At 39.0% G+C, this 11,620-nt stretch overlaps 1 long non-coding RNA gene across 1 annotated transcript; it reads left to right on the forward strand.

Annotated features, from left to right (window-relative positions):
* The first annotated feature begins 6,434 nt into the window (after window positions 1-6,434).
* On the forward strand, window positions 6,435-11,369 carry LOC117203652 (uncharacterized). Its single transcript, XR_004486501.2, has 2 exons — window positions 6,435-6,979; window positions 7,324-11,369. It is a non-coding gene; the product is annotated as an uncharacterized LOC117203652 (long non-coding RNA).
* Window positions 11,370-11,620: the final 251 nt, after the last annotated feature.

Genomic DNA, 11,620 nt, shown 5'->3' on the forward strand with positions numbered 1-11,620 from the left:
CAAACCAACGTTGCATTCCTCATATAAATCCTACTTGGTCATTATGTATAATTATTTTTATGTTTTGCTGGATCCCATTTGATAGTAAATTTGTTAGTGAGTTTTTCATTTTGGTTATTATACTTTTCAACTACAGAATTTTTATTTTAAACTTTTAATTCCTTCTCTTTATATACTTTTGCTATTTGTTGAGACATTATCATTATACCTTCCTTTAATTCTTTACATATGATTTTCTTTAGTTCTTTGAATACATTTATTAGAGCTGCTTTGAAGTCTTTGCATTGTTTGCCATAAAAATATTTTCTATTGCCTGCCTTTTTCCTTTGTGTATAGGACACTCTAATCCTGCTCCTTCTCATGTCATTTTTGTTGTTCAATGGGTGTTTTTGACAGCATATGTAACCAATTCTGTATACTGATACCTCTCCCCCATAGCCCAGCCCTGAGTTGTTGTTGGTTTTGTTTACTTGTTTGTTTATTTGCATATTGACTAAGCTGAATTATTTTTGCGTATTGCATTTCTCCTGCAGCATACTGCCTCTGATATCTCTGCTCAGAATTTTTCTCCTTTTAATTTTTTTTAGCTTGGCTACCTAAGGTTTGTCCCTGTACCAGCCTAAATTACTTGTTGGTCATAGGTTGTGCTTAAGCTACCTTGCCAGTTAAATTTCTATCCTTTACTATTTAATATGTATGTATGTTGCCTGGAGGCTTCTATCACAGTTCAGATAATTTACTTTTTTGCCCCAAATTCAGTGAGGGAACTGTAGCTTGGAGGTTCTCTCTCTAATTGCTCCAGAGAGGGCAAAGGTACAGCCATGGGCTTGCACACATACCTTTCAGACTGTCTGGGATGAGTGTGATAGTATTTTTAGACCTGACTTTCTAGGAGTACCCCTTAGGTCAGTGTATCTTATTGTTCATTTGAAGTTTAAGTTTAAGTTCATTTGAAGTTTTTAAGCCCCAATGAAGATTTTGCACTATCTTAATGGGTCAGTATGTGGCTGGGGAATGCTTTCAAGTGGGCATCATGTCCCTCTCTGATTGCTCCTGTGTGGGTGCAGCTTAGAGCATACACACAGCCATTCCACAGCCAGAATTAACTGTGCTCCCAGGAGGGTTTTTCTTATTTGTCTCTTTCTCTGGTTCTCAATATTAAACTTCTGACCTGTTATTTTTCTTTTCATCAGAGAGCTAATTGCTCTTCACCAAGATCTCCATTGTTTTTGAATATGCTCATAGACATGGACTTCTCCCCTCTCTGTTTTAAATAAAGTCAGTCCCCTCAAGGAAAGCTGGTAAACTCTTTGTTCTTATGGCTTGCCTTTATCCCTGGGCAAAAATTCTGTTCTACTGCTCTGGGGCTGGGGGTGGACACACATTTTTCCCAGAGTGAAACCTCTGCTCTATAAATAGGCACTGCTGTGAGAGAGGATGTTAGCCCCTGATTTTCTCAGCTTGCCTCTCCCAGTGTGGAACCTTCATTCTATGAGCAAATTGGGGAGGGAGGGATGACCAGGGCACCAATATTCTCTTCCTGGGGTAGAGCTCCCATCTTATGAGTGAAGAATGGGTGGGGAAAGATAGACCTAATTCTCTGTCATGCCTGCCTGAAACAGAGCTTCAGTGACTTAGGTCACTGGTCTGAGAAATGCCACTGATAACCTGCCCCTGCCAAGATGAAACTATAGCCTCAGTCTGGCAACTGGAAAGAGAGAAAACTCCCACCTTCTTGGCAGTACATGTCTAGCATAGAGTATTCAGGGTGGGGCTTCTGTAAAATGGAGCTAGAGGATTAAGCTAGGTGGTAAGAGACAGTTGTGGTTCAAATACCAGACTCTTATTATGACCAAAATTTGGAAGATTTCCCTGAAAAACCTTTCTCTATTTTGTTGTATATTCTTAGGACTATTTACAGAGACATTTATTAATCAAATTTTAAAATTATTTTCTCCAGTTAAATGGTTGTATTGCTGAAAAGGCCCACCAAGCTCTTTACTGTGTCATTCTAGAAGTCCTCTTAAACAATATACTATTATACTTCTTTTTTGTTTTAACATCTTTGTTGGAGTATAATTGCTTTACAATGGTGTTAGTTTCTGCTTTATAACAAAGCGAATCAGTTATACATATACATATGTCTCCATATATCTTCCCTCTTGCGTCTCCCTCCCTCCCACCCTCCCTGTCCCACCCCTCTAGGTGGTCACAAAGCACTGAGCTGATCTCCCTGTGCTATGCAGCTGTTTCCCATTAGCTATCTATTTTACGTTTGGTAGTGTATATATGTCCATGCCACTCTCTCGCTTTGTCACAGCTTACCCTTCCCCCTCCCTATATCTTCAAGTCCATTCTCTAGTAGGTCTGTGTCTTTATTCCTGTCTTGCTGCTAAGCTCTTCATGACCATTTTTTCTTTGATTCCATATATATGTGTTAGCATATGGTATTTGTTTTTCTCTTTCTGACTTACTTCACTCTATGTGACAGACTCTAGGTCCATCCACCTCACTACAAATAACTCAATTTCGTTTATTTTTATGGCTGAGTAATATTCCATTGTATATATGTGCCACATCTTCTTTATCCATTCATCTGTTGATGGACACTTAAGTTGCTTCCATGTCCTGGCTATACTTCTTAAAAATTATAAAAAGTTGGTTTAATGGACATGCTTTTTTTTAACTCAAGATGTTTGTCACTGTAACTTATTCATGTTGCACATAACTAGTACATTCATTTTAACAGCTGTTTGTGTGAACATAAACAAATTATCTAATAGTCTTGTCAGACTTTTAAATTTTTGACAGTTGAATGTGTGCAAGGTGGGATTCCTTTATATTTTTGATTTAATGGACAGGTCTTTATGGCCACATGGATGAAATAACTTCTGGAGAATTTGAGAACAAGAGTAAGGAACTTATTGCATAATTTCTAATTTTCAATGCCACCTGAGTTAGTTTCCATGTCACGATTTCTCCCTATTTCTAAAATGTCTATATTCTACCACCACTACTTCAGAGAACCACCCCCATGAGGCACTGACATTTCAGACATCTTGCATTCTTTTGGGAAGTGTCATAGTAGTGTTTCCTCCTTGCTTCTTGACTACCTCCAACAGGATCCAGCACTCTGAAAAGTGGCCAACACCACTGTAGCCTGGGTTTCACCAGTACATCCTAGCATTTATGCAGCCCTCTCTCCAGCTCCCCAACACTGCTTTTTATTTGGTGTGTCAATTTCTAATTTTAATATTTAAGTTTATAAAAACATAAGTGAACATATTAATTTTGAAGAAGCTAAGATGTTGATATATAAATTAATTTTGAATATGTTTCCCACAATATATTAACTTTTAAATGTGCATCACAGCCCTCAGTTAAAGCAACAGCAGCAAATGCCATCAAGGTAGTTCTAAGCCATGAATAGGAATGTCTTCTATTGACTGTCTCATGTAAGGTTATCCTCTAAACTCAATATAGGCTGTATTTATTTCTTATTTTTCAAACACCACTTTTAATTTTAATACTTCAATCAGCGAGTCTCCAAATTGAGTGTACATTTGAATCTCTTAAAGAACTTGTTAAAATGCAAATGCCCAGGACCCACTCCCAAAGATTCAGATTCAGTATATCTGGAGGAGCTGGGAATCTGCATTTTAACAAGCACTCTATGGAATTCTTATGTCTATTCACATTTCAGAACCATAACTCTTAAGGAAGAAATTCGCAATATAAAGAAACAACCTTTTCCACACAGTTGAGATTCTTTTATCTTGGCCATAAAGCACCATTGGCAATTTCACAGCTGATCCAACACATTGCTGAGTTCAGTCAGTATTACTAAGCCATTCTTCTCTCTCTATGCCCACTGCTACTCAGCCTTTAAGCTCCAGCACTTCCTGCCAGCTTTATGAACAGGGGCAAGCCAGAACAACTTTCAGTCCAGCCCTGGAAGGAAAATCTATAAAACCCCAGGCTTCAGGCTGTCTCCTCCCTACCTATTTCACTCAGTTGACATGCTTCACTACACTAGTCACAGCCTCCACATAGCTCTGGCATCCACAGCTTCTGACTTAAAATTAGCATAATGGGAACAGAAAGTAAGAAAGAACAAAAAGCTATTTCTTTGAGGTTTGCTGATGATTTTTCTTTTTTATACTCAGGCTATTCAGGTACTAGCTCCTTCACTCCCTGCCTAAGCTAAGCTAGGCCTGGCTTGGCTGACATTCTTGTGGGAAAAATTAGTGAAGAGGGAGATATAAAATGGATGCACTGACTTTTCTGTACCCTACCCAGAGAAGCTGGATGTTAAGAAAAGATGAGTCAGTTTGGAAGTATTCTCATACTGTTACTTCCGAATTTGTGGGCAAGAAGTGATATTTTAGCTCACTCATGCAAGCCCAGCTTATATTATATCCCTCCCAAATTGTGTGTCAGTACCAGCTTTCTTACCTCCAGTGGTGAATTTCTCACTCCCTCTGAGACAGCTGACACCACCCAATGATAGCTCTGTTGAGATGATAAAGTCTATCTTTCCTGTGGCTTTCTAAAGTCTTCCCCTGAGAATGCACTGAAAACATTTCCTCCCTCTGCTTTTTGATAGCCTTTCAGAAATCTGCTGTCTGAGACTAAGTCCCCTTAATTCTTCTCAAGACCAAACAGCCCCAGAAGCTTCAACTGCTACTCATTAGATTTGTTTTCCAAACTCCTGCTGTTATGAATTAAATGTATGCCTCAAACTTCATATGTTGAAGTCCTAACCCCCACTGTTGCTATATTAAAAGTAAGAATGCAATTAAAGTTAAGTGAGCTCATAAGGGGGGGGGGGCCCTCATAATATAGGATTAATGTCCTTTTAAGAGGTTTCTCTCTCTCTCTCTCTCTCTCTCTCTCTCTTCCTCTCGCTTTCCCTCTCCTTCCCTCCATTCCCCCTCCTTCCCTCTCTCTCCCTGTGTACACACACTAAGGAATGGCCATGTATGGCCATCTACAATCTGGGTAGACAGTTCTCATCAGAAGTCAAATTGGTTATGGACCTTGATCACGGACCGTCAGCTCCCAGAAGTGTGAGAAAATGAATTTATGTTGCTTCAGCCATTCAGTTTGTGGTATTTTGCTATGGCAGACTAAGCAGACTAGTACACTTCACCAGATTTCTCACTTCCCTTTGGACAGGTCTCAGTTTCCTTTTGTGGAGTCCATAGCTATTACTCTGATGTGGGCCTGACCAGTAGAAAACAGACCCAAATTAACAATGTTGGTAATTAACTGCTTTTGGAATTTCATATTTACTCGATTCACAGTCAGCTTTCCTTACGCAGTTCTGTTTGTCTGCCCTGAATGCCTCTCAGAGTGACCCCACCCTGATCCCAGGGCACTGATTCCTAAGACAGCTAGCCTTTCTCCTGCTCTGCCCTACTCCTACTGTATTAATTTATTTAATAAATATTTACTATACTGTATATTTTTCAAGAGTTTATTTTTTAAGAACAGTTTTAAACTCACAGCAACAATGATATGAAGGTACATAGATTTCTCATATACACTCTACTCCCAACCTCACGTAGCTTCCCTCATTATCAGTAGATGTACCAGAGTGGTACATTTGTTACAATTGATGAACTTATGTTGACACATCATAATCACCCAATTTTCATAGTTTACACTACTGGTCACTCTTGGTGTTTCACATTCTATTGGTTAGGACAAATCTATAATTGCATATATCTATCATTATACTATTTTAGAATATTTCAACTGCCCTAAAAGTCCTCTGTGCTTCACCTATTCATCTCTTCCCCCACCCTAACCCCTGGTAACCACTGATCTTTTTATTGACTCCATAGTTTGCCTGTTCCAAAATGTCATATATTGGAATCATACAGTATGTAGCTTTTTCAGATTGGCTTCTTTCACCAAGTATTATGAATATAAGGTCCCTCCATGTCTTTTCATGCCTTAATATCTGATTTCTTTTTAGTCCTGAATAATATTCCATTGTCTGGATGTACTTCAGTTTACACATCCATTAGCCTACTGAAGGATATCTTGCTTGCTTTCAAGTTTTGGCAATTGTGAATAAACCTGCTGTATATATCTGTGTGCAGGGATTTTTATGGACATAAGTTTTCAGCTCATTTAAGTGAATCTCAAGGAATACAGTTGCTGGATCATATGGTAAGAGTATGTTTATTTTTCCAGTTGTTTTGAGATGTAATTGACATACAATATTATAAAAACTTTAAGGTGTACAGCATAATGATTTGACTTACATATATTGTAAAATGATTAACACAATAAGTTTAGTTAACATCCATTATCTCATATAGATAAAAAACAAAAGGAAAAAATTGTTTTTTTTCCCTACTGATGAGAACTCTTTAGATCTACTGTCTTAACAACTTTCAAAAACAGCAGAGTTCCGGCAGAGAGCGCGGTGAGAAGCGGATCGCGGCCTTCTAGCCCAGGGCCCTCCAGGCCCTCCGGCCTCTGGTCAGCAGGTGAACTGGGGGGCCCCCGGGACAAGCTCAGGCTGTGTCTTACCGAGCCCCAGAGCCCTCGCCGCAGCCGCCCACTGGCAGGGCCCGAGCCTGGAAGCAGCAACGAACTGCTCCCCCACCCCCACCTCCGCGACCTAATGGCGGCGGCCCCTCGGAGCCCAGATCCCGCCCACTGCCGGGTCTCTTGACCCCACGCTGCAGGGGTTAGGCGAAGCCTCCGGCAGGCCACCGAGGACGTGGCGCCTTTGGGCGTTGGGCGTGGCAGGGCGAGAAGAATGGCAGCCACTGGAACGCTGCGGAGGGCCGTTAGAGCCTCGAGGGCCCGGGAAGGGGGCTCTACGTGGACGCCAGCTCAGCCACCCTTAGGCCTTGGAGCCCGCGCGGATCCGGGACCTGAGGTGACCTCTCTGCCCCAGTTGGACGAGACCTCACCTCGTCCGGACAACGACGGACAAAGGCCTTAACGGGCCTGGAAGGTGAGCGGAGCCCCGGTCCATGACGGGTGGAACGTTAGCGGGTCATCGGGCGGTTGGTCGTCGTTCTACCAAGACCTCGATGTCGGAAGATAGAAATGGTAGAATAACATACCACATGCGGCCAATAGGAAGTGCCTGCCACCCTTTGGGAAGATTTACTGGCCGTTTATAGAAGGCCTGTGTATATAATATGAAAAAGCTGCTCTCAACTTTCCCCCCAACCTTTCGAAAGAAAACTTTTTGCTACATATAGGCCTTCTAGATGTGAAGAGGTTGCCGACGTATGATAGAGTTAAAGTCACATGTCTTGTAAATACCCATTTGTTTCTTTAAAAAAACCGTAGAAAAGAAATGTCTTCTGGAAATGACTTTTCGAAATGGAGTTGTTTGACCACCTCTAGAGGCGACATCAGGAGCCACAGAGGTCCACGTTTGTTCAGTGGGTTAGAGGACATGGAATGGAAGACTTTGAGGAGGAAGAAAAGAAGGTTCTGTGCCAGACTGGTCACAGAAGACATTTGCATATTAGAACCATTGTTTTGTGTGTGCATTTTACTCCTTACTACTGTATGTGTAGTTGACAATAAGTACTTTTTTGATATATCTAGTCTTTCTAGATCTTCTAAAGTGCCTGATATTTGTTCAAAGTAGAGGTAGTAAAAAGACATTTTGTAAATACCTTTTTGTTAAAATTCGTATGAAATGTTGTTTGGGGGGGGGAGGGGTGGCCAAACCACCTTTTTGAACAGTACGCAGTATGCACTGTGTTTGTTTGTGCACTGGTTCAAGGTCGCCGGGAGGAGAAGGAAGTGCAAACAGCTCTGTGCCAGTGTGTTTATAGTGAGGCAAGATTAACCATTGTCTTTTTTATGTTCCCACATTTTGTTTCACTTTGCTGTGTATATAGTGTATATAATGGACAAATGAGTCCTAATTTACAACATCTAGTCTTTCTAGATGTTAAAGAGGTTGCCAGTGTATGACAAAAATAGAGTTAGTAAATAATACATTTTGTACATTTTGTGTTAAAATTTCTAGGAAAGATTGTCTTCTGAAAATTTGAGCGTGATAGCCCTCTGGGTTGGTGGAGGGGAGAGAGAGAGAAGGGGGTTGGTCTTAGAATGGCTAGAATGCTGGTGTTTTGAAGACAGTTTCAGATTATAACTGTTACATGTGTGCAGTTCATTCAGTACTGCTCTGTATATAGTGGACAAATTAAGTCCTTATTTGAAACATCTAGTCCATCTAGATGTTTAGAAGTGCCCAACGTATGTTAAATGTAGATGTAGTAAAATATCACTTTGTAAATAACTTTTTGCTAAAATTCACAGGAAGTACTGTCTTTGGGAATGTTAAATGTTAAACCACCTCTCTGAGCAGTATACTATTGTCTATACTTGTTCAGTGGTTTGGAGGAGGGATGGAAAGAATTGCAAAAGGTAATATGCTAGTGTGTTCATACCTGGACATTTTCAGACAAAACCATTTTTTGTATGTTCATTTTGTTTTGCTGTGTATATAGTGTATATAATGGACAAATTGAGTCCTAGTTTTGCAACATCTAGTCTCTAGACGTTAAAGGGGTTGCCAGTGTATGACAAAGTAGTAAAATTAGCACATTTTGTATACTTTATTGAAATTCATAGGAAAGCTTGTCCTCTGTAAATGACTTTTGGATATGAATTTGTTCAACCACCTCTAAGCATTACATATGCATGTACTTGTCCACTGGATTGGTGGTGGAGAGAAGGAAGTGAGGGAGGAAATGGTTCAGGCCAAAATGGTCATATTTAGAAGATACCTCAGATTATAACCATTGTTACATGTGTGCAATTTTATTTAACAGTGCTGTGTACATAGTGGACAAGTAAGTTCTTATATGAAATATCTATTCTTTCTAGATGTTTAGAAGTGCTTGATGTATTTAAAAGTAGTTTTAGTAGAATAATGCTTCTTGTAAATAGCTTTTAAAAACTGATGGGAAATACTGTCTTTGGAAATGGAATTGTTAAACCTCCTCTCTGAACAGTATACTCTGTGCTTGTTCATTGGGTTTAGGGAGGTGGGAGGGAAGATTGCAAAAGATGTTTTGTTAGCAGGTACTAGAACATTTCAACTTATCCATTGCTCTATATGTTACATGCATTTTGTTTAACTTTATATATTTTGTATATACTGGACCAATGGGTCCCCATTTTATAATATCTAGTCTCTAGATATTAAAGAGGTTGCCAATGTATGACAAAAGTAGAGTTAGTAAACTAACACATTTTGTACACTTTGTGTTAAAATTCATTGAAAAGCCGTCTTCTGAAAAGGGCCTTTGGAAGTGAAATTGTAAATCACATCTAAGTGACACCTGTGCCTGACACCTGTGCCTGTACTTGCCCAATGTTGGATGGATGGCAGAAAGGAGGTGCTGGGAGAAATGAAGTGTTCTAGATTAGAATGTCCCTATGTAGAAGACACTTTCAGATCTAACCATTGTTACATGTGTGTAGTTTATTCGACACTACTGTGTATATAGTGGACAAACTTTAGTCCTTATTTGAAACATCTAGTCTTTCTAGATGTTTAGAAGTGCACAAAGTATGTTAAAAGTAGAGGTAGTGAAGTAACATATTTTGTAGATATATCCTTTTGTTAAAATTCATATGAAATACTGTCTTTTAGAAATGGAGTGATCAAAATGATCAAACCACCTCTCTGAGCAGTACACATTATTTTATTTGTGCTGGTTCAGGGAGAAAGAAGAAAGTGTAAAGGGCTTTATACCAAGACTAACCATTGTCTGGTGTGTCTCTGCATTTTGTTTTACTTGGCTGTGTACATAGTGTACATAAAGGACAGAGGGTCCAAATTTACAACATCTAGTCTTCCTAGATGTTAAAGAGGTTGCCAGTGTATGACAAAAATAGCCGATAAATACATTGTGTACACTTTGTGTTAAAATTCATAGGAAAGACTTCTGAAAACAACTGGAGGAAGTAAAATTGTTAAAATCCCCTCTAAGCATTACAGATGCTTATTCTTGTCCACCGGGTTGATAGAGATGAGAAGGGGAAGCTTCTAGGCCAGAGTGTTCCTGTTTAGGAGACACTTTGTGACTATAGCCTTTGTGTGCAGTTTCTTCAGTGCTACTACGTGTATACATAGTGGACAAACTTAAATCTGTATTTGAAACATCTAATCTTTCTAGATGTGTAAAAGTACACAACATATGTTGAAAATAGAGAGTTAAAAGTAACACCTTTTAAAGTATTTTTTTTCTGTTAATTCATAGGAATGGTTGTATTGGGGGAGTGGAAATTGTTAAACTTGAGTCTTGGAGCGTAAGCTGACTATTCACTGGGTGGTGGGGAGGCGGGGAGCAGACAGGGAAGGAAGTACAGAGAAGGGATCTGTGCCCATGAGTCTTTAGACAAGTTCAGATTGTCTAACCATTGTTCTATTTGTGTGTTTTAGTTAATATTGCTGTGTATTAAAGAATAAGCAAGTCCTAATGCCCAAAGTATATTAAAAGTAGAGGTAGTAAAATAACCCCTTAATAAATGCCCTTTTGTTGGTTTTTAGGAAGGGCTGTGTCTTCTGGGAGCGTCTATGTTAATCCACCTCTTGGAGCTAGATATAGTCCTGTACTTAGTTGCTGATATGCTGGAGGATGGGTGAGAGGAAGGGTGAAGGGAAGGGCTCTTAGCTAATATCTCCATATCTAGAAGACAGTTTTAGGTTATAACCATAGGTCTAAATGTGCATTTTTGTAAAGTACCAATGCTTACTATGGACAAGGTTCATTCATTATTTTGCAACATCTAGGCTTTTTAGGAGTCCTGAGGTGACAATGTATGATAAAAAGTAGAGCTAGTGAATTAAACAATTTGTAAATATCTTTGTTATAATTGGTAAAAAAGTAGCATCTTGGACATGGAATTGTTAAACCATCTGAGAAATGTACACCAGGACTTGTTCATTAGGTTGGCAGCAGAGGGGCAGAAGGAAGTATAAAAGGGAGGGAAGTATGTGGATATATTCCTTTTTATATTTTGATGATAACCATTGATGTGTGTGCATCTCTTAGCTGTACTATAGGAATACATTGTTAAGTAATTCAGTGGAAATATACCTCCTTGCTAATACTTTAATAGTTTAGATCAGATAATGAATCCTCTTAAAAGCATTATACTTTGGGTACTCTGTTGCTTTATGTCTCATTTTTAATTGAACGTTAAGGGAATGTAGTATTTTAATCATAACTCTGCCAATATCTTTATCTAGAGGCCTGTTGCCATTTTTGTCTTTTCTGAAGTTTTTGTCGCCAAGAAAGGATTACATTTTTTTCCTTCCAGATTGAGTTGGTGTAGTGTATTTTTGGTTATCAAAATACTCATAGCTTTGGGACTTTGAAATGGTAAATATTCATGATGTGTGAAAAAGCATGATACATAACTGTATGATCTTAATTACATAAAAATGAATGCTTAGTTGTGTTTAAATACACAAACGAGACCTAGGACACATCAAATGGTAAATTGCCTGTGATGATGGATGACTGTTTTTTGCTTCTTGTGTTCTTTGGTTTCCTATTATGCACATGTTAACTTTTAAGAAATAAATGTTATTTTGAAAACCTTAAAAAAAAAA

Source organism: Orcinus orca, chromosome X (assembly GCF_937001465.1).
Source record: "Orcinus orca chromosome X, mOrcOrc1.1, whole genome shotgun sequence".
Lineage (NCBI taxonomy): Eukaryota > Metazoa > Chordata > Mammalia > Artiodactyla > Delphinidae > Orcinus > Orcinus orca.